Source organism: Lygodium microphyllum, chromosome 16, assembly GCF_053477565.2.
Source record: "Lygodium microphyllum isolate KBCC chromosome 16, Lygodium_microphyllum_v1.1.10, whole genome shotgun sequence".
Taxonomy (NCBI): domain Eukaryota; kingdom Viridiplantae; phylum Streptophyta; class Polypodiopsida; order Schizaeales; family Lygodiaceae; genus Lygodium; species Lygodium microphyllum.
Window position 1 is genome coordinate 4,659,274 of NC_141150.1, and position 25,501 is coordinate 4,684,774.

The following is a 25,501-nucleotide window of genomic DNA, read 5'->3' on the forward strand; positions in this document are numbered from 1 at the left end:
AAAACGACTTTGATTGAATCTTTGAAAATTTGAATTGAATAGTTTGGAGCCATAGTTACCATTAGTTTGATATTGTTGTGGTCGCTTGTCTCTTCCGCGAATCTTGTCTTCAATGTCATGAGCCAAGGAAATTGCATCTTCAAGGGTTGTTGGCTTGAACATATTGACTTCAGCATAGTAATGTCCAAGTAGGCCAAACATAAACTTGCATTTGTGAGTCGCTTCAAGTACATCTTCGAGCATGCGTAGTTGCAATAGGGCATTCCAAAAACGTTCAATGTATTGGGAAATAGGTTCGCGATCTCTTTGCTGTAGAAGATCCCATTGCTTAATGGCTTTTTCATGGAACTGAGGAGGAAGGAAATTCTGCAAAAACTTCTTTTGGAAAGTCTCCCAGGTAGTGGGACAATCAATGCTCTTGCGGACCACAATCCACCATAAAGATGCTCGATCAACTAAATGATTAGTGACACATTTAATTTGTCTTTCTCAGCATATGTTTCTTCATGGAAGTAATCATCAAATTGATTGATTAATGCAAGTACAGTATTTCCATCTCGTGATCCATTGCAAGTACGAAATTTGAAATTTCTTTTACTTATCTTTGTTTCTTTGTGGATGGATTGAGCTTCAAGTGTCGCATCGATGGTACGTCCTATAAGATCTTCGGGTTGCGGTCCATCTTTGTCGGTGGTAGATCGTTGCAAATTAGCCAATTGAACTTGCAAAGCTTGTCGGGCTCTTCGTTCTTCTTCGAGCTGCATCATAATCAAATCCAACTTTTGCTCCATCGTTGGTTCAGGTAAATCACCTTCAGCCATAAGATCGTCCATGTGTTGTTCAGTCATCCTGTAAAATCCAAAAGACCTCACACTCTCGAAATCTGATTAGCGGGATGAGTGTAGCTCAAAGGCGGGTACACAAGGCTTATATGTTTTATTTGGCTTTTATAGTCTTTGTCCTTTGTGATTGCGGTATTCGTTGTCACAACCGTCTTCGTAGAAATGGCGTATAATCTTCGTATGACCTGCGTATGACTTTATGTGTTTGCTGAAACTGGTTCAGCAAGTCTGTAAGTGTGAACAGAGTCTACCAGAGAGCAATAAACGGATTCTGTGCTTCTGCGTGTGAACTGCCTTTATGGGAGTGGTTGGAGATGACTTGATTGACCTTTGTGGACTCAAGTGACTTGCAGAAGTAAGAAACTTGGAAGACTTGGAGTAACTTAGTAGCTTAGGAGCTTAAATAACAAAGCTAATTTTCGTGTAACTGAGGACGTTCTCAATGGATTTGACGGCGGCGAGAAGATACTGATGCCGCAGATGGAATTTTCATGGTTATAAGCTTTTTTTCAATAAGCTTATACTAAGCTTACTAAGCTTTGAGAGTTAAAGCTTTTAAACTTTTTTAGCTATGGAGGCTTATCTGTTGTTTGAAGACAACTTGAAAAAGGAGCTATCCACGTGATCCTCCGCCTCCACAAGCTAGTCCTTCGCGATCAGAGAGTGCAGATGGGGGTTCTTGACCACCAGGAACACACTGGTATCGACCATTCGCGACGAAACTGACTGTAGAGCTCGATCGTTCTAGGAGCTCCACCTTCGGGCAAGATGGTAAGCGATTGGAAGCTCTCGATCTCAGCTTCACTCTGATACCACTGATGCACAGATTAGATGTCGTATGCGCGCGTAGTGAGCGTCAGAAGGTCCCCAAGAACAAAAAAACTCTACTTTTTGCACATAAATCAATGTAGAAAGCTTGCACGACATGAACAAGAGACCAATTGGGTGCAATCTCCCCCCGTGCCTTGTGTGAGCGCTCCACGAAGCATGTATTTCATATATTAGTCATCTTCAAGCTCAAATAATAGCCCAAATTACAAAATAGCACGCTTTAGCTTTTGAGTTTGCTTTTGTGCCAAATAGAATTAAAGCTAATGGGCACCCAAGAAGTCAGGCATACCCAAATACAATGTCCAAATACAAATATCTAAATCGTGCGCCCATGCGCATACAAAAATAATAAATAAATATCAAGCGCTTTGATAAATAAGCGCGATAAAATATAGGCTCCATGCCTAAGATATGAGCCCATCAAAATATTGACGATAACTTGAATACACGCTATCCTCCAATGCTTTCCACTGCCACCGCTGCTATCTCTACACATCAACTGAAGCATTCACAATCGTTAGTAAAATAATACAATTAAACCGACAAAAGTGAATACCTAGCAGTCTTCAGCTACATAAATAAATTGGTTAGAAATCAATCCTAACCTTAATTTATCACGAGTGCGCACTCTAAACTCATAAACGTTTATTAATTTAAATATGTATTTTGCAGAATCACCCGCTATGGAATCACCCATGTACACATAAAATTAACAAAACGCCCGAAAAGGATAAATGTCCCCATCGACTTCTCGTACAAAGAATCCACTTTGTGTATGAGCCTCGGTAATAAAATCTTACAGAATCCACCATAAAACCTCACGGAATCCACCGTGGAATATACCTCCTGGCATCAAGAAATGAGTATTATTCTACTCTCCTCTGATTCATCCCATAGTATAGAGTTGATTGATAAGCCATGCTCCACCAAGAACTCCTCTAATAGGCCACATTATCAAGAGGAGCCTGAAGTCCAGTCAAAGCTCACCTCATTGAAACCTAGGAAAACAATAAAACTTAAATCAAGGGTTATTCGAAGAACAGGACCTCCAAAATCCTATCTTGAGATATTACATATGTATAATTTCCAACCTTTTTCATCTCTACGGCTTTAAAGTTGGTTATCATTTGTAGGGATATCAGCTCTGCTATTTTTTTTGTACTTGGCCACCTGTAAAGAACTAGATACTGCCATTGCTTAAGGCAATAGGTAAGACCTTCCTATAATGGCCATGGCCTATCCAGATGTAAGGCCTCAAATTTGCAAGTTCAATGGAAAATATTTCCATCCTTGGCAGGTCTTGGTAAAATATAAAATGATGGAACGAGGCTACTGGCCCTTCATAAAAGGGACCAAAGTTATTGACCCATCCAATCCCCTTGATGTAGAAGATGATGAAAGGGCTCAAGCCATCATCATGCTTCATTTAGATGAATCTTTAATTCATCATATTGACCAACTCTCCACTACCAAGGAGAAGTGGAATGAACTTGAAAGGCTCTACTGCGCTACAGGAAAGAACTCCAAGATCTTTCTAAAGATTGAGTTTTTAGCTTGGAGTATAAACAAGGAGAAGATCTAAGCAAGTTTATTTCACATATGAAGGGGCTTATGGCACAACTGGCCTCCGTTCAAGCACCAATTCATGATGAAGATGCCATTGCCATCCTTCTGAAGTTTGTGAAGAAGGTCTTTCCAACCCTTGTGACTACCCTAACTAATATCTCGAGCCCAACCTTGACAAGGACCATCCAGTCATGCCTGGATGAAGAGAAGAGGAACCATAATGAAGGGACTTCAACATTTACTTCCGGTGAGCAAGTGTTAGTTCATATAGCTTCTACAAAGTACTCCTTCTGTCATAAAAAAGGGCGTATTATAAGCAATTCTTGAAAGAAATATCCTGACAAATTGAAGTGCAACAAATGCAAAAAGGCTGGGCATATCACCAGTAAGTGTCCCAGTGTTCCCAAAGTACCTAAGGAATTGGAGTCCAACTTTGTCTCCCAATCCATAGATGATCGACTCTTTTGAGTCTTTTAACACTCCCTACCTATAGCCTTCTTTTGTAGCCTGATTTATAAAGGTATCTCATTGAGGATTAAGAGGGGGCATCCTATCATGCTTTATCCAATGCCACCTAGCAGTGAGGGGGGGTGTTGAGAAGTAAGCATGGGAACTCTCCTTATACTAGAGAAGATAAGGGTAGCTAGGTGTAAATGGACTGGAGGACAAGGGAGCAAGGGGAAACCCTAACCGTAACTTCTCTAGAGGCTATATAAACAGCCTAAAGTACACACTCACAATTGAGGAGAGTGTACTAGTTGTACCTTGAACAACTGACTAAGCAAGATCTTACTCTTGTACTTGAGCTCTCTCTCTCCCCCTCTTGTGCACACTCTCTCATGCTTCCAACTCTAATTTGCCACACACATAGCATGGAGACTCTGGATTGCATCTCTCTAAACCACTCTCCATGAGAAGTCATGTGGTTAGAGGCACCTGAATATATATACCATACATTATTCTTTGATGAACCATCAACAATCATAACGTTCATAAAGTGCTGCATAACAAACAATTGTTCACTTATATCATCATTATTTCTGCTATTGGATGCATAATTACCTTGCTACTTTTTCCCATTTCTAATTTTAATCTTATTTTTTAAGCAATTTTTAGAAATGTAGCCTTTCTTACTACAATGCTAGCACCTTTTGCTATCACCAAAATTCTATTGTCTATTAGAATGTGCAACTTACCCTCTTTGACTTCCCCTTCCTTGGGACTGTCCTCCTCTATTTTGTTGTGTATCACAACCTTGATCATGACCACCAATGTGGCCTCTACCACCCACAACCTCTACCTCTACTAGTAGAGTAAAACACCTGTTCAGACTTATTTTTGCTTTGGGAAGAAGAGGAATCCAAGCCAAGGTTCTTCTTCTCAAGTATAAGCATAGAAATCAAGTCTGCAAAGTCACGGGTATCATTCCTTGTATTCATAAATGACCTAAAGCTCTTATATTCATCTCTAAGTCCATCTAAACATGCATACATAACATCATCATCATCAATTATATCACACTGATAGATCTAAAAGTTTCCACAATGCTCTTGATCTTCAAGGCATAATCATAACGAACAAGTACTCTCTTTTTCCTTGGTTCAACTTTGACTTGAGCTACAGCTTCTCTGCCTTTGTATCTTGCAAATTATTCCATGCAATAGCAGAGGTTTTAGATTTCTACAAATAGCCCATCATGCTATTTGTGACACTAACAGACAACCAATACATTACTTTACTCTATGTCTACCCCCAAACTTTCTTAGCCTTTAATGAGGAAGGATAAGAATGAAGTTTTTTGAGCGATTTTTTTGGCAAGCTTTTGAGCAAGTTTTTTTTGTGACCCCTCTATTCTTATTCCACATAGGTCACTTATTCTAGCCTTAGATGTACCCACCTCCACTTTCACTTTCACTACCACCACTGTCATTGCCGCTAGCTCTACCACCACCACCTTCACACACACACACACACACACACTCTCTCTCTCTCTCTCTCTCTCTCTCTCTCTCTCTCTCTCTCTCTCTCTCTCTCTCTCTCTCTCTCTCTCTCTCTCTCTCTCTCTACCCAAAAATAATTTGGGCTAGCATTCTGGATTGATAGAATTTATATTATATTGTATTACAAAAGGTGTATCAACAAATAGCTCTCTCTCTCTCTCTCTCTCTCTCTCTCTCTCTCTCTCTCTCTCTCTCTCTCTCTCTCTCTCTCTCTCTCTCTCTCTCTCAACCCAAAAATAATTTGGGCTAGCATTCTAGATTGATAGAATTTGTATTATATTGTATTACGAAAGGTGTATCAACAAATAGCTCTCTCTCTCTCTCTCTCTCTCTCTCTCTCTCTCTCTCTCTCTCTCTCTCTCTCTCTCTCTCTCTCTCTCTCTCTCTCTCTCTCTCTCTCTCTCTCTCTCTCTCTCTCTCTCTCATGCTTGCAATATGGAAACATTTGTACAAGCACTTTAAATTGATAGAACTTTTATTACATTAGATTGTGATATGTGTTTCAATGAACATTTCTCTCTTTACTAATATATATATATATATATATATATATATATATATATATATATATATATATATATATATATTGCAATACAAAAGTATTTGTGCAAGTACTCTAGGTTTGGCATAACTTATTTTACATTGGATTATGATATTATCGCAACAAATAGTTCACTCTTTACTTGTAAATAGTTCTCTCTCTCTCTTTCTCTCACATTTACAATACAAAATAATTTCTGCAAGCAATACAGATCTAGATTTGTATTATAGTGCCTTTGGCAAGTGTATTATTGTTCCACAAACCGATAGACAATGATAGTAAAAGATTATCATAATTTGATAACATTTAACCAAGCGAGGCATGTCTATATTTTCTTAACAAAATAAAATGCATTTGCTCTAAGAATTAGCAAAGTCTTTGCTTTGTTGGTCACACTATAGGTGACATTAGGAAAGTTCTTATCTTTCCAAATATGAGGTGTAAGTCCTCTTCAATAAGCATAGGTTAGTGTATAAACATGTCTACATTTGCATCCATTCCAAATACTCACTAAACATTTTTCTTTATACATGGCTCCAACAACCTCATTAAACATTGGTTAAAAAATAAAAACTCATTATTAAAGCTTACACATTTGTGGATTATTTGTTGTGGTGGCAAGAAGGAATATTGATTGGTAAAAATAAGTATAAATTCGATGCTCAATCAATATGCTTAATGTGTGTGTGTGTGTGTGTGTGTGTGTGTGTGTGTGTGTGTGACCATCATCTTGATCTCTCATTGTGCATGTCTTTGTTAACTTGACATCATTTGTTGTAATATTAATATTCCTAGGCTACACTTCTTTGAACTAATCATATGTGTGCATATGTGTGTGTGCTCACATGTTAGGATTTCCAATATACACATATAAATACATGCACACATACATATGTATATATATTAATGAGAAAGAGGGAAAAAAAAGGGAGTTTTTGAGTGATAATTACTAGCACTCTCTCCTATAACACCACCTTGGTTTCAAAAATTTTTAGCACTCTCTCCTATAACACTACCCTAGACCCTCTCCTACATTAATAGCCTTTGATCTTTACATACACACACACACACTCTGTGCGCGTGTGTGTGTGTGTGTGTGTGTGTGTGTGTTTTTTTTTAATTTTCTTTTAACTTTCTCTTACAATACTATATTTGGGCCTTTCTTACATATTAATAGCTTTGAACCTTTATCAACACACACGCACACACACACACACACACACTATATATATATAACTTTGGACCTTTATCAAAATACACACACACACATTCTCTCTCTCTCTCTCTCTCTCTCTCTCTCTCTCTCTCTCTCTCTCTCTCTCTCTCTCTCTCTCTCTCAAACTTGAGATTAAATTTCTCTATTTAAAAGTTTTTGGCCTAAGTACAATTAGACTAAAAAGGCACATTTTGATTATAATTTCAATAGTATAATTTTTTAATATTTGATATTTTTTTTCCAAATATATAATGCAAAATACAATAGCCATTATATGTTATGTTAATTATTAGTTTTTTATATTAGGAGAAAAAAATGTCTCAAAAGAGAGTATTGTTTTTTGTTTATAAGATCCAAACATTTCAATATACTTCATTAAGAAAGTCTCAACCTACTATATCTCATATTAAAACATATCATAAATATTCATATAATTTGATCTTCCTATCTAGTAATTATTTTTTATCTCTTCTCTCTCATCAAAAAAATATTTATATATATCTCTCTATTCTCTCTTCTCTCTTTCTCTATTGAGTCCTAATAACTCTAGAGAGAGAGAGAGAGAGAGAGAGGAACAAACACAGAGTTGCAAGAGATAGACATAGTGAGAAATGAAGATAAGTGCCATGCATAAAACATACATATGCACACAAATATAGAGAGGCACATACACACATGCACTACTTAATTTATAAATTAGTTAATAACTCAATTACTAATTAGTTTTTGTTAATTACTAAATAGAAATATAAAGAAAGGGAGAAGAGAGAGACAGATGAATGAGAGAAGAAGAAAGTGAGATAAGTGTGTGTGTGTGTGTGTGTGTGTGTGTGTGTGTGTGTGTGTGTGTGTGTGTGTGTGAGAGACTTGCTTTGACTCTCTTTTTTTGTTGGGATGGGAGGTTGCTAGCAACTCATCGAGAAGAGGGTTGCAATCCCTTCTTAAGATGAATTGTTTTTTCACAAGTCTCCTCCATCATTTCTTTGAGGGGACTTGTGACTTTTTTTTTTGTTGAACAGGGGGTTGCCAACAATCCCTTCTCAAGGAAATTTTTTTTCACAAGTCTTCTTTTTCAAAAAATTTCATTGAATATGGAGCTGTTAATAACCCCTTCCCAACCAAAAGAAAAAAATCATAAGTCCCCCTTAGAGAGATTGAGGCAACTTGTGATTATTTTTTTGCCAAGGAGGATTTGCCGGCAACCCCTATTGTTTGGCAACAAAAATTTTCACATATATATATATTACCGAGAAGGGATTGCTAGTAACCCTGTTGGGTAAAAAATTTTCACTTCCCCTTATTAGAGAGAGGATTATAAAGTCACATAATCTCTCTCTCTCTCTCTCTCTCTCTCTCTCTCTCTCTCTCTCTCTCAATGAGGAAACTACTACAACATTCAAGTGAACAAAGATTTATTATTCTAGTTCACATAGGAGATAAAGAGAATTTCAAACCAGATGATGATATTGGCTCTCATAAGTCATGCAAGTTAGCAACATGGAGACTTCTCTATAGGCATAACTTGGTATCCTTCTATAGAAGTATATTTACAATGGGATCTTGTCGATGCGTTCTCTATATGTAATAGAACAATGAATGGTAGGTTCATGTGTGGGCAATTGAAGAAGGGAATGTTGCAAACTTTGCCAGGGAAATCCATAGATTAGATGCACTTGAAAGAGGAGTAGCTCATATATAAGGATCACTAGATTGAGCACTAGTGGAATGAGGAGGCACCAGAGATGTTCTATCTTCCTCAACTACCTAAAGGTGAATTCCCTTCCAACAAGAATGCATTATACAAAAAATACTTGAAGAAAAAATAGTGCAAGTGACATAAGGATCCAGATTCTTGGTAAGTAATTCCACATATATTCTTTAGAATATATCACACTTTTATGTCTTCTTCTAAAGAGAATATGGTTGATCTTAGGAAAGTGATACCTCTCGTGCATTTGTTCTCATAACTCATTCTTCGATAAAGAGTCAGGGTGAAGCCACAATTTCTAAAATATTTTGATGATATTGTTTGGTCACACTTTAGTCCTACAATGATACTATTTGTGGATGATAGCATAAAGAATATGAATGTGACCCATGTAACTCCTTTACATATCCATTTACATTTCAAGAAAATCCCATGGATACCATCCTCTTCAAACACATGCTTTCCTATTTGATTGATGAGAATCCCTTCAATACTATCCTCTTGGAATGCATGCTTCCATGTTTGATTGAGTTAGCAAGTTTTCACGGGGAAGTCTAGGAGTTTGTTAGAGAACACCCATTTCACCCTCCAGTAATGGACAACTAGATTGTTATTTAATGTTTGGAATAAATATCTTCATTTGCTTTGCACATAGTAGTTTACTAACTTGAAAATGCATTTGTGGATTGTATATTTTTTTGTAGTTTTTGTAGTACATTTATGTAATACAATGTAAAATATATCAGTATATTAATATATTTGATTGTTGAAGTTTGGAATCTAAAATGAAAATTTCCTGAAAGAAATAGCAGCTACAAGTAATAAAGTAATATGGAGCTATATTTTATAGAGATTGTGAAGCAATTGCTTGCAAGGGTCTATTGTAAACGAATGCATAACTTTAATCCATATGTAAGCCTAATCAAATGAGGAAGAGAGAGAGCAATGTGCAAGTATAAGTGGATGTGTATGTAATTTACTCATGTGTGCATAATTAAAGTACTAACACATCAAGATGTCATTATAAAATACGTGCAAAGAAGGGAGAGAGGGGGGATGTGAATGTATATGTAGTATGATATCTCATATGTATGCATAATTGAACCATTAACATTGTGATAATATTTTCAAAGATAAGCATGTAAGCTTAATCTAGTGATATAAATAAGTTAAGGAGAGAGAACTACTAATTCATTGTTAGAGAGTGAGTGAGTGAGGAAGAGAGAAGGAGAGATGATAAATGATAGAGTTGGGGGTGAAAAAGAGAGAGAGAAAGAGGTTTTTATTCAGAAAGAGGAGAGGGAGATGCATGTCGTGGATCCCTCATGATGAAAAACTTATATGAAAGTACCACAACATATGTGCATGCAATCATCACTAAGCATGAACCTGCTAAGGGAAAAGGAGTTGGCACAATGAATGTGTCGTAACGAATGATGGACTAATTATAGAATCACTAGCATATCCTCATAGGTCTCCAAACTAACTAGACCAGTGATTGATTAATGAGGTCACCCACATGCATGTTTTCTAGGTCGAGACTACAACTAGGGCTTGGGTCATTGTTGATAGGCAGAGTTTGAAGTTTATGACTACTTCTCAAGTACATGCACCCTTGCATGGATCCTAATCCATGGGTTATAATGGTGTTAGTATGTTTTGTTACTTTGTTTGTTGATTTTTGTGGTTTTTATGTTTTTTCTAGTTTTATTTGTTTGGAAAAGGATTTTAACAAAGCTTCATTTCAGAACCTCGACGCGTAACATGCAAGGTCTCATGGGGGGTACCATGCAAAGATGTGAGTGCATGTGAATGGGTCCTACGTGCATGGAGGTGTGTGCGTAGAGTGTGCACTAATGTAGTGTATATGCACCTATGTGCTTGTGTGCACTCAAGTGCGCACAAATATGAATGCGCCTAAAGTACGCTAGGTAACAAGAGAGTAACGGTACACATAACTAAGGCATGTGGTGTATGTAGGAGTATGCGGACACATCTATGCACAATGCACTATGTAGTGGTTCCTAATTGCAATGCACATGTGCATGTGAGGCTAACTTGTGGTCATGTGAGTGCAGGTGCAAGTATGTGTGAGTACAGTGTGTGATGCGTTTATGAGGAAGGGTCTGTGTGTGCGTGTGTGCATAGGTTTATATATGCAGATTTGTACATATGCACTTTTCTTTGTGCACATGCGACGCAAGGGTCTATGTGCATGTGTGTGTGTATGTACACTTGTGTGAAGGTATTGTGCAATGTCCTGAGTATGAGTGCCTATGTGCAATGACCTATGTATACATGCAAAGATGTGTGCACATGTGCAAGTGCAAGGGCTTGTGTACGAGAGGGGCATGTGTGCATGCACATGTGTGCGTATGAGGGTGTATATGCACTTGCCTATGGGCATATGCCTATGTATACGTGCCTATGTGCACATGCACTAGTGTGTGGGCACATGCACAAGTGCAAGGGCTTGTGCATGATTGCACATGTGCATGTGTGCATATGTGAGGATATGTGTAAGTGCATCGACCTATGTTAGGTGTGTATGTTTATGTAGATGGATAGAAGGGGCTAGTGTGAGAGGTTATGCACGTGTGCACATGCAAAGGTGTCTGTGCATGTGCATGTGTGCATGTGTAAGGGTATATGTGCATGTGTTGCACATGCTTACATGTATACTTATGAAGATGTGTGTATGTGTGCATGTGTGCACATGCGAGGATACGTGTGCAAGTGCACATGTGCACTTGCCTATGGGCACATGTCTATGTGCACGTGTGTAGGACTATGCACAGAGAGCCAAAGATGTGGAGGGGGAGGCAAAAAGGCGAAGAGGAGAAGGAAGAGAAGGATGTGGGGGGGGGGGGGGGGGAGGTAAAGAAGATAAGGAGGAGAAGGATGTGGAAGGGTAGTGGAGAGTGAAGAGGAGGAGGGAGGAGGCGGAGACGAAGGAGGAGAGGAGGAGGCGGAGGCCAATGGAAAAGGTGGATGATCCAATAGGGGTAGCAATGACGGATCCAATGGGGAGATGCATGTGTGGGGCCAGGAGCCCTGCAGGTCTCTGGTGCTAATAACGAGCTCTTGGAGGGTCAACACGACCTTAGCGCAAGGTGGAGGCAGCATGCTTGGACAAGCGATTGCAGTGTAAATAATTTTTTTAAAAAAATAAAAACTACTACACCAACATTTAAACTCTATACCTCAACATGTTAACCACCCCTAAATAAAATTAAAGAATCAAAATGATTTCCAATCATGGCACACCAAAATAAAAATCTACTTATCTGCACACGTTTTTGAGTTGGTATTATCCACATGCACCTCTTCTATTTCGCAATGAAGAACCATGCAAGTGACTTCATAGCTTATGTGTCCTTTTGGTCCTGGAAATGGAACCAAAATGTTGATCAACACATGCTCAACATCTTGGGAACATTGAACGCGCTCTTATTTATTCAAGAGTTTGATGTACATAATCCATTGTCTAGCTCTCACCTAGCCACTCGTACATCACAAGAAATACAAAACCATTGTAATGAGCTCCCTTGGCCCTCCTTCAAGGATGAAGGTAGCACTTGGAAGGCTCCAGGACTCATGTAAGCACCTGTTCTCTTTTCTTACCCTTTATGGCCTTCACATGCAAGAGGAAGTATGAGCATAGGCATGAGAGAGCACTCAAGAGAAGAGATGGGAGCTTTACCCTTTGTCCCTCACACACGCATGTGCACACACACACACACACACACTCTCTCTCTCTCTCTCTCTCTCTCTCTCTCTCTCTCTCTCTCTCTCTCTCTCTCTCTCTCTCTCTCTCTCTCTCTCTCTCTCTCTCTCTCTCTCTCTCTCTCTCTCTCTCTCTCTCTCTCTCTCTCTCTCTCAATGATGGAAAACAAGAAACTAAGAACAATAAATGACCACACACACACATGAATAACCTTTTCCATTTTATTTTATCCTTTTTATAGAACTTTTTATGCTTAGAGTTTCCCTATCCCCCTTGGCATCCAACCCACTTTTTGAACCAAAGATTGATCTTTTCTCTAAGCATGCACTTAATTCCATGTTCCTATGCTAAATGCTATTGGATTTAATTATAATTTGCATAGGAGGGATCCTAGCCCTCATTTACAACAGTCAATTTCTTTTCCAAGGCCTAGTGATTTCCAAAAAAAAAATTGGGGCTTTTATATTCTTCTCTCTTTATGTCTTTGTCTCTTCAATCAGTTAACATTCTTCTCCTCCATGGCAATCTTTGAATCATTCTTGTCAAGTAGACATCCATTAGGTTATTCACCACCTTTGACAATATCTCTCTTAGGATAGTCCTTGGCATAATGACCAGCCTCTTGTTGCAGACAAATGAAGCATTAGGCAATGCCAATAACATATCATCAACAAGGAGTAACAAAATCTCAAGGATCTTGTTTCTTCTATCCCACATGATGTAAGCATGTTTATTAGGCTTAATAGCACCATTAATAGAAGCAATATAAGGAACATGTAGAGCTTTATCCAATCGCCCTCACTGAACCGACTTGCATTTGAATGAAAAGAGATTCTAACTCTTAACCATCAGCAGGACCGAATCCTCTAAGAGGAATGAAATACCGGATCATTTGACTATTTTTCCAACAGAAGGCAATGAAACAAAAGGAGGCCTTTGGTTGTCTTAGCTAAACCAATTAATTAAGGTAATAAATCATTAAGTCCATCCGAATGCAAGGAAAAAGGCAAATTAGGCAAGAGACCAATAGGAATCCACTGTCTGTTCTACAACAAGCCGTACGTGAGGTGACTCCCAATGTTGTAACGAAATCCAAACGTGTGGGCGAAGCGGCTTAAAGAAACCACATAATTTGGTTAATGATCATGATTGCAAGGACAAAGAAAAATTAAAAATACGTAACGGGCCGGGGTGCTTTTTTTATTTCTAAAATTTTACAAGAATGGGAGGCATCTGCCCCAGATAAACTGCATGTCTTATAGTGTTTCCCCTTTTGCAACAATGGTTAGGCATCCAACGATGAAAGAATGGTATTTCAACATGGATAACAACATTATATGCTATTACCTCCCATCTATCCTACACATTCAATCGAGGACGAGCAAAGAAAAAGGAAAAGAACGGGTTGGGCACTTCGTTTGTGTCAGGGCATGGAACTTATCATTGCCTCGCAAGAGTATGAAACTACTTGACGTTATCCCCATCTTCCTCCATAGTAAAACTACGTGCATTTTTTCACGAGTGCAACACCTAATAAAAAGATCATTCCATTCAAAAAACTTCATATAGATTGAAATGTTTGGAATTTAGCACGTGGATTATCTTTAAGCATTTTGTCACTTCTTGAGTTGGTATATAGGTGGCATTTAAAAAGGGGATCAATGAAATATTGCAAAAGTGAAGGAAAGAAAGATAATAAGATTCTTATTCATCCATAACATGATCTTCTCACAAACCTATCAATCTACAAAAGAAGTGCATTGCATTAACTAGAGACTAGGTGAGCATAGGTACACATTCTTCTCCTTCAATAGGTCATCAACACATATCACTAGCATATCTCCCTATAAACTCAAATTACTTACTCCTACCTTATAGAGTTACTCATTTCTTATTCTGATATAGAACATAGTGGCGATTGTTTTTTGCATGGGTCATTCAGCTAGCAAGATCCTCTTGTAGAGACTCAAATCATAGATGATACAATCGTGAATATCTTCATTGTCCTTTTGACTTATATTCATCAATTTATAAATCAAATTTTCTACATACCTCGTTTTCAAGAATCACTTGATAAAAGATTTCTTGAGTGTACCAAAGTCATTGCATTCAACATTGTCTAGGCTGTCAATCTTTCTCCCTAGACAAAACCCAAAAGCTTATGTGCTTTGGCCAAGCTCTTAGAGATTGTTAGCCTCACAAACCTATTCAAATTTCTCTACAAAGTTGTACGAATCATCTCCTACTTTGTACTTCTCAATCTATTTTGTGACTATGGGAATTTTTTCTTGGTTCCTGGTGTTAGGTGCTATTCCTAACCGGCTAGGACTCAAGCTACTAATGTTGCACTACTTCACTTGTTGACCAAATTGTCTAGTGTTGGGATAAAGGGTTGTACTCGTGTCCACCCGTAAGGGCCAAGTTGTACATAGTACATATACCTATCTAAAATCATTATTGAGGTACACTCTTCAGTAACACAAATCATGTCTCTATATTTCCTCTCTCTCAACCTGCATCTCTACACAAAAGCTCCATTGCAACTAACTCAACAAACCGGTATCAGAGCTTGGTTAAGGCAATCAGGAGCTTGGCATTTCTTCAAGAGCAGGAGCTTGAAGTTGAAGAAAAGTTCATTATGAAGAGTTTGCAAGCAGGGCAGCAAGGTTTGAAGCTTCTTCTTGAAGCTTGAAGCTTCCCTCTTCATTTGCGCTTGTTGGCAGCCATCATTGCCCACTTGGCGACCCTCCCCCCATCTCCAACAATTGGACCAGCATTCCAATCTCTTTAGGGCTAAAGGCGTCATCTACGTGGGTATGCATATCTAGTTTTCAACATGCTCAAGACCTAAAGCAACTGCTTCTCTTCATTTGGCATCATGGTTGTGCTCCAAACTTTACATCTAATGCTTAGCATTGAACATTGAAGTGTAGTATTACACTTGGGGTTGATATACATTCAGCTTTAGGTCTAAAATACACGGTATCCAAATCTATAATAAACAGGGCAGCAACTATTTCTTGAGTGAATAATGCTTATGGTTCACTTACGTGATGACTATCTGATACCCATTTGGTGCTACATTACTTGGAGATGATATGTCCATGATTAGAGATCTTTTTCAGGTGATTAAAGTCATCATTTTTCTTGGTTTTGACAAAGATTTGGTTGTTGGAATAACAAGGCCGAATGACATTTTGATTGCGTATGCATTATGTCTTGCTTCTAGACTTGGTCTCGTGCATTCTATACCATGTATTCATGCTTATGATTGATGTTACATGCTTGGATTTGATTCCAGAATGCATCTGAGTAGTGATTAAAGCTCATTTTTGGATCAACTTTACCTACATGTCTATTGTTGTACATTCAGGACAGTTTCCTGCATATTCAGGACATCATACCTTAGTGTCAGGAAATTTGATACATTTATATGCTAGAACATTATGGTGATGTTTTGAGTAACTTTGCATGATCTTTGGAGCTCAATCTCAGTCAATTTGAGAGGTTATTTCAATTCTGAATTTTCAGGACAGATTTTTCCTGAATGTCAAGACTACACTCTTGAATTGCAGGATAGCCACTTGTATTGTCAGGAATTTCAAAACTACACTCCTGAATTGCAGGACAACCACCTGTATTGTCAGGAATTTCAGAACTACGCTACGTTTTTGTCAGGAAATTGGTATGTTTACTATCATTGAATGCCTTTGAGGCATTTTGGGCAATGAATTGATGTATGTTCTTGCTACTACATACTTGGGAATATTCCTCACATACTACTGAGAGGATTTTGGAGCTTCCATTGCTTGGCATTAGCTACATTTACTGCCATACAGTTATTTGGCTGTGAATCATGGCTAGCAACAGTGACAATCATCTTGTGCATATCAAGAAGCTTGAAGGAGCACACAACTTTGCAATTTGGCAAAAGCAATGCTATAATAGCGTGTTGCAGAAGAAACAAGCAAAGCCGATTAAAGTAAAGGAAAAAAAACCAGTCGATGTAGAGCATGATGACTGGGATAAGCTGAATGAGCTTGCATGCCTAACCATTGAGCTATCAATTTCTGATGCCTTGTTGTTTAACATTGAAGGGTTGGATTGTGCTTATGACATTTGGAAGTGACTGGAAGAATTGTATGCCCAGAAGAGTGCTACAAGCAAAGTCTACTGGCTAAAGAAACTCATGGATTTGCGTATGAAAGAGGGTACTGCAATGTCTACTCACCTTAGTGAGTTTAACTCCATTTTTAGCCAGCTTGCCACTTTGAAGTTCAATATTGATGATGAGCTCAAAGCTAAGTTCTTGCTTTGCACTCTAACAAAGAGCTGGGATGTCTTCACGACTACTATGAGCAATTCTAATGCTATGCTTTTGTATGTTGATGTAGAGAGTGCTCTACTTATGGAAGAAATGAATCAGCAAAACAATGCATCTAGTAAGTCTTCCCTGCTTTGTATACTAAAGGCAGAACATAATAGAAAGGTAAATCTGATAGCAAGGGATGCAATAAATCACGTAATAATGATGTTGAATGCCATCACTGTGGCAAGAAGGGTCACTTCAAATGTGATTGCTATAAATGGAAGAAAGAGAAAGGGAAGGGCAAGAAGACAGATGACAACAATGAAGAGAAGAAAGAGAGTCAGCCTGCTAAGAAGAGTAGTGTAAAGATCAAAGAGGTAATGTAGTTAGCCATGAGAGCGACATTGAGAATGATGTACTCTTTGTCTCTTCATGTTTCAATGCATGTGCTTTGATAGCCAATACAGACGATGACATGCACACTTGGATTTTGGATTCAAGTGCCTCTTTTCATGTCACCTCTCACAGTGAGTGGTTTACAGAGTATACACAAGGTCGACATGGTGCTGTCCATCTTGGGGATAATTATGCATGTGACATTGCAGGCATTGACAGTGTGCAACTGCAATTTTAGCATGGATCTATCTTCATTCTTCAGAATGTAAGACATGTACCTCAGCTCAAGAAGAGCTTGATTAGTACTAGATAACTAGATGACGATGGATTTCATACCACCTTTGGCGATGGGAAATGGAAGATCTATAGAGGATCTAGGGTTATTGCCATAGGCTCAAAGAGTTATACTTTGTATCCTCTCCATGTATCTAGTATGCATGACCATGTTGTTGCCATGACCGAGCAGCCAAGTATTTCCTTGTGGCATGGCCGATTGGGACACATGAGTCAAACAAGAATGAAAGTACTTTCTTGTTTGGGTTACTTGCCTTGTCTTCGTTATGTTGATTTTGAGCACTGTGATTAGTGTGTAAGCATGCGTAGACACCTCATAAAAAGTCTCTTTCACTGAAATATTTGCCTCTAGAGTTAGTACATTCCAATATATGTCAGATGCTAGGGTTATCTCTAAGGAGAGGAAAGAAATACTTTTTACATTTGTCGATGATGCTATACGGAAGGTATGAGTTTATCCTATTCGTAGCAAGGACAAAGTGCTTGACAGGTTTCCAAAATTACTGGCATTGGCATAGAATCGGATTGATAAGACACTTAAGTGTCTTTGCTCTGACAGTAGTGGGGAGTATGTGTCAAAGCCTTTTAGGCATTTTGTGATAGCAAGGGGATAAAGAGGGAGCTCACTGCCTATTGCCAGGTGGCACCTACGCAAAGGGATGAGTGCCTTAAATGGTTCTCCTTTGTGTGTTCGTTGGCAGGATGAGCACCTTAAATGGTTCCTAAGAATTTTCTTAGGCGGAAGGTCGATGGGGACGCCTATCCTTTCCGGGCGTCGATGCAAGTGTGAACGTGGATGGTACAATTTTATCCACACGAGTATTAATGTCTTCGTGAATTATTTATTGTATGGAATTCCAAATTAATTGATTTATGTGGCTAGCTGCAATTATTCAATTGGTTATTATTCTAACATGATTTTTTGAATTTTTTGCAGCAACTAATGTGTAGAGCAAGGAGAATTGGAAAGGCACGCCACGCGCAAGCATTCTAAAGATTATTTCCTCAAGAATTTATTTGGAAATTATTGGATTATTGTATTAGACGCACCGCTATTTCTTATAAAGCGTGCGCATAGCCTCTATGTAAATATTTATTAGCAAAATAGATTTTTAGAAGATATGTCCAATAAAATATTAATGGTTCTAGAGAGTTGTGGGATGCACAACTGCTAGCATCCATTATTTCATATTACTCTATCTCTTTTCCAATTCACTCAAACTCTTTATGCAAAGAGTGATTGTAAAGAGCCTAAATCTTGGGCAAAGAAGATTTCATAATACTATTATAAATACGGCATGAAGGGAGCTGCCCACTTCATGTCGGGGGGAGATTGAACCCAATCTTGTGTCGCTTCATCTTATTTTACCTTTTCTTTAGTCTATTTTTAATTTCTCATTGGTCGTATGCAATTTTATGAGTAAAAGAGAGAAAGAGGGATCCTCTTCCATTCGCTACGCGCAAACCATGCATCCATTGTTCGCAACAGTGGTATCAGATCCCAGCCTACCTCTTGGGCTTCCAATAGCCTACCCTCTGGTGTGAAGGCGAGCCCTCTACTGCAAATGGGCTCTACGGTTCGTCTCATCACAAACTGACTACACGGTTGGATTCTCAGGCCTTCAAAACCCCAAACCCCTCTATCACAATCAAGAAATTCTATTATTTTCCCAGACATTGAAGAAGACCCACTCCTATATCATGGCGCCATGTTTCATGATGAATTGGAGCTTTCAGGTGATTAATAAGCTTAGTTAAGGCTTAATTAAAAGCTTTGTTTAAGCTTAAGCTCTATTTTGATTTCATGGGGGGAGGGGGGGTTTTTTGACGCCATGGCAGCATCCACGACCTCCTCTTGTCCTAAAACATCAAGTTTTTTAAGGCTTAAAGCCTTATTAAGCAAGTTACATTACTAACTTTCATGATCAACTTCAACCTCTCTTACTCCGTGTCATACATAGACTCTGCAAATCTTCACAAGTCACAGTTGACTATCTCTTCCATAGAGGCAGTTCTCGCGCAGTTCTTTCCAACTTCATAATTTCACAAAATTCCCATAAAAATTTCCCGCTTTTCTTGCCTACTTCCATCCATAATTTCTTGTCCAAAGACCGTTTAAAATTTTGGCCTTACACGCCAAAATTCTTCAATGACAAGCAAGGCATCTTTTCATTTGTAAGGCATCCTAAATCTTTGGATTTCTCCATCAAGCAATCATGGCCAATTTCGACTCTGCATCACCGCTTCCTGAGCCAACCTTGGAGCAGCGTATGGATTTAATATCCATGCAACTTGAAGAAGAACGTAAACACCGCGTACAATTGGAGCAAGAACTGAAGTCCCTCAAGCGTCCTGCCACCCATTGAAATTTCTACCAACGGCGACAACCTAGTTCATGCCATCAACGCTACTCTGGATGTCCACGCTAGTCGAAAGGAGTCCAAGATAAGCAAGCGTACATTCAAATTTAATTCTTTTGATGGTCTTAAAGATGGTTGCAAAATTTTATCATGGTTAAGTCAGTTCGAAGTTTATTTTGACAATGAGAAATACTCAGAAGGTGATAAAATTAAATGTGCATCTCATTATTTTATTGAGAAAGCTGCATTATGGTGGGATGTCACGTGTAAAAGCATTGATCGTCCTCTCACATGGAATGACTTTCGCAAGAAGGTTCTTGCAAATTTTCTCCTGCACAATTCGAGCTTCGCATGCAACAACAATGGGACCTATTCATGCAATGGGAATGTGAGTGTATCCCTCAATACACAGAAAGATTTTGGAGCACTCTCTTGCAGGTCCAAATGGTGGAGCCAGTGGCCGAATCTACCTTCAAGAGAAAGTATATGTCCAATTTAATTCTATCCATTCAAGCCAAAGTTAACATGTTCAAGCCCAATAACCTAGACGAAGCCATATCCCTAGCTCACGACGCTGAAAAGAAGCAGTCTAAAGACCGAAGGAAATTTTCGGCATCCAACGGTAACAACATGGGTAACAAATTTCGTTTTAATTCTTTCCGTAACTTCAATTCTCAATATGGAAAGAATCGTTTTAACTGACGGCCATGGATGCGCAATGTTCTTAATAATCATGGTCAATCAGTTTCCAATTCTAAACCTCCCAATCTACCTTCAAATTTGCCTAAATCTAGTGAACCTAAAAATATTAACCCAAGTGTCTCCAATGCCAATTCCAAAAATGTAATTTGTTATAATTGTAAGCATCATAGTCATATTGTGAGTCGTTGTTCCATGGGCAACACCCGTGTGATTGGAAGAAACCCATGGAACATTTGAATTTTCTTGGAGCTGAAGAATGCAACGAAGACCTTGAAGCAATGCCCGACTTCGATGAGGCTACACTTATGGGCGAAAATTCTAACGAACCTGAAGACCTTGATGGTAAAATTTCTATGCATGCCTTATTAAAGATGCGATGTAAAATCAATAATAATGATATGATTGTTTTGCATGACGATGGTAGTACTCATGATTTTGTTTCAAAAAAAGTAGTTAGAAACTTACAACTTAAAACTATTCCATCTGCCTATAAAATTAAGGCTGCATTTCTAGGACAATGATATAATGGTACTAAAGAAGTTCATAATTTAGAAATTTGTATTGGATCCTACAAGGAAAAGCAAAATTTTTTAGTAGCACCTTTGCAATCTGCTGACGTAATTCTAGAAATGCCATGGCATCACCAATTCAACCCCAATATAGATTACAACACGCACTCAATGCACATTGAGCTCAAAGGTAAACAAATTTTACTCGAAGGGATAACAAAAATAAAATTATTTCCAATTATTAGTCATACACAGGCGAAGCGAGCTTTGTGTAAACAATCAAAAACTTTCTTAGTATGGATTAATGAAGTTGATGTTACAAAAACCGAACTAACTCCAAAGCAACATCATTTTATTGCTAAATTTTCTAATTGCTTTTCTAATGATTTACCTTTACAACTTCCTCCATCATGACCCAAAGACCACCAAATTGATTTACTTCCTGGTAGTCAACCACCTTGCAAAGCTCCCTATCGCCATAACCAATTAGAACAAAAGGAGATTCAGAAGCAAATTGAAGAACTTCTAAGTAGAAAATTAATTCGTCCAAGTAGTTCGCCTTTTGGAGCTCTTGCATTATTAGTTAAAAAGAAAAATCAAACTTACCGCATGTATATAGATTATAGAGAACTTAATAAAATAACGGTTAAAAATAGGTATCCAATACCTAGAATAGACGACCTTCTAGATAAATTACAAGGAGCAACAGTGTTTAGTAAAATTGATTTAAAATCAGGATATCACCAAGTTTGTATGTCTACTTCTGACATTTTTAGGACAGCTTTTCGTACACAATTTGGACATTATGAATTCTTGGTAATGCCCTTTGGACTTACCAACGCACTAGCTACATTTAGTAGAATGATGAATAGAATATTTTTGTATTTTCAGCTTTGTATAATAGTCTTTTTTATGACATTCTTGTTTTTAGCAAAACTGAAAAAGAACACGAAGAACATTTATCTCTAGTGTTTAGTTTGTTAAAACAAAACCATCTATATGCTAACCCTGACAAAAGTTATTTCTTTCAATCTGAAATAGAATATTGAGGTCATATCGTGTCTGCCAAAGGCATACACATGGATCCACGTAAAATTGAAGCAATTAAGTCTTGGCCAACACCTAAAAATGTACATGAAGTTCATTCATTTCTAGGACTAGCTAGCTTTTATCGAAAATTTGTTAGAAACTTTTCATTACTTGCTTTACCGTTAACTCTTTTGTAAAAAGAAAGATCTTGTTTATCGTTGGGGTGACAGCCAACAACGATCGTTTGAAATACTTAAGCATGCACTCACACACACACACCAGTTTTGCAGTTACCTGATTTTAATAGACCATTCTTTCTTGTGGTTTTACTGATGCAAGTGGTTCTGGCATCAGTGCAGTATTGATGCAAGACAATCACCCTATAGCATACTCTAGTTGTAAACTGAAACCTTCTGAAGTTAAATATAGTACATATGACAAAGAATTATTAGCCGTAGTTCATGCATTGCACATATGGAAGCATTATTTAATGGGTTCGGAATCTATGATTAAAATCGATTAGCAAAGTATTAAACATTTATTGTCACAACCATAAATATTTGATAGACACATACAGTGGGCATCATTTATTCAATCCTTTCATCCAGTCATTCAATATCAACTAGGTAAGGAAAATGTAGTAGCCGATGCACTTACCGCAGACCATCATTAAACAATATTTATGTCATTTCTACTTCTTTCTTAGACACAATGAAAAATACTTATCTTCAAGATTCCGATTTTCATGATGTTTGGGTAAATTTATCTAACAATCAATGGATCCCTACTAATAACTTTTCTGTTTCCGATGGTTTTCTGTTTTATGAAAAACGGTTATGTATTACTAATCCTTTTTGTCATTTCATTATGCGAGAAGTGCACGAGCCTCCTTATATGGGACATCGTGGTATTATCTCCACACTTAGAAATTTACATGAATATTTTTTCTAGCTAAATATGCAACGTGATGTCTCTAATTGTGTTTCTGAATGCATTGTATGTCAACGCATAAAAAGACATCATGGTATGTCATATGGCTTATTACTTCCATTACCTATTCCTAATTCACCTTGGGAGCAAATTTCTATCGACTTCGTTACAGGTTTACCACAAACTTCTTCACAGAATGATATGATGTGGACCATAGTTGATAGATTTAGTAAACAGGCTTGCTTCATTGCTTGTAAAAAGACCATAAGTGCTGCAAAAGCCGCTAACTTATTTCTCAAGCATATTTTTATGCACCATGGATTGCCGAAAATTATTGTGTCCTACTGAGATCCTCGATTCTGTAATAATCTTTGGATTATATTGTTTACTAACTTAGGAACTAAGATTGATTTTAGCTTTGCATTTCATCCAGAAACTAACGATGAAACAAAGGCTACAAATAGCACAATTTTGGATTTAATCCGTGCTTACACAATTTCTTCTCCAGCCACATGGGATAATCATTTACACCTTCCATAGTTTGCTTATAATAATACCACTCACACTACTACACAAAATGCACCTTTTGAAATTGTTTATGGTCACAATTTGCCAACTCCCACATTTCGTCTAACTCAGAAAATACCTTCTGTTGACGATTGGATTCAAAATCATTCAAGTATTTATGAGCAAGTTAAACAAATACTAGCAAAGGCCCAACAATCATATGTGAAACAAGCGAATAAAAAGAGGCAAGCTATGATTTATAAAGAAGGACATTATGTTTGGTTACGTAAGTATTGAAAAACGTAGACTCCATAGTGTAGAAAAGAACCCAAATGTAAAATTAGCTCCTCGTTTCTATGGACCTTTTAAAATTCTCCATCGTATTAATCCTAATGCTTACAAATTAGAGTTACCTCATCATTGGAAAATCCACAACACTTTTCACATTAGTCTTTTGCTTCCCTTCAAAGGTTCTCTTCCTATTCACCCTGTTTATGAATCACCACCCTTGATTGCAGATGACCATGAAATCCTAATCCCTGAAACAATTATTGACGTTGACTATATGACCACTAGAATTGGAAATACTTATCCTCGTTATCTTGTCAAATTCCACAATCATCCTGTTGAGGAAGCTCAATGGATGCATGCTCGTGATTTGCGACCTTTTTCCAATTTATTGTCTCCACATCTAGTCAATAGCAATTGAGGACAATTGCTATCCCACCCCGAGGGTATGTTGCCAGGTGGTACCTACGCAAAGGGATGAGTGCCTTAAATGGTTCTCCTTTGTGTGTACGTTGGCGAGATGAGCACCTTAAATGGTTCTCCATTAATGCGGGGCACGTTCCTAAGAATTATCTTAGGCGGAAGGTCGATGGGGACGCCTATCCTTTCCGGGCATCGATGCAAGTGTGAATGTGGGCGGTACCATTTTATCCACATGAGTATTAATGTCTTCGTAAATTGTTTATTGTATGGAATTCCAAATTAATTGATTTATGTGCCTAGCTGCAATTATTTAGTTAGTTATTATTCTAACATGATTTTTTGAATTTTTGGCAGCTGATGTGTAGAGCAAGGAGAATTGGAAAGGCGCGCCACGTGCAAGCATTCTAAAGATTATTTTCTCAAGAATTTATTTGGCAATTATTGGATTATTGTATTAGACACACCACTATTTCTTATAAAGCGTGTGCATAGCCTCTATGTAAATATTTATTAGCAAAATAGATTTTTAGAAGATATGTCCAATAAAATATTAATGGTTCTAGAGAGTTTTGGGATGCACAACTGCTAGCATCCATTATTTCAAACTATCTCTTTTCCAGTTCACTCAAACTCTTTATGCAAAGAGTGATTGTAAAGGGCCTAAATCTTGGGCAAAGAAGATTTCATAATACTATTATAAATGCGGCATGAAGGGAGCTACCCACTTCATGTCGGGGGGAGATTCAACCCAATCTTGTATCGCTTCATCTTACTTTACCTTCTCTTTAGTCTACTTTTAATTTCTCATGAGTCGTATGCAATTTTATGAGTAAAAGAGAGAAAGAGGGAGCTTCTTCCATTCGCTACGAGCAAACTACGCATCCGTTGTTCGCAACATTGCCCCTCATAATCCACCCCAAAATGGAGTTGTCAAGCGCATGAATCGAAGCATACAGGATAAGGTACGTATGATGCTGTCTCATGCTGCATTTACCCATGGCTTTTGGGTTGAGGCTGTTATGATAGCCATTCATATGATTAACAGGTCACCGAATAGGTCTTTTTGGGGAGGAGAGTCCCTCAAGAAGAGTGGTCAGACAAGCCACCTTCTTATCCTCATTTGCAAGTGTTTCGCCTTTTGTGCACATATGAAAAGAATAACACAACAAATTGGAACCAAATTTCTGTAAATGCATATTCCTCGGATATAATGACGAGGGTAAGATGGGGTATATACTTTGGGGTCACGAGAAAAGAAAGATAGTACGCAGCAATGGCATCATCTTTCATGAAGATCACATGCGTAAGCAGCCCAAGAAGACT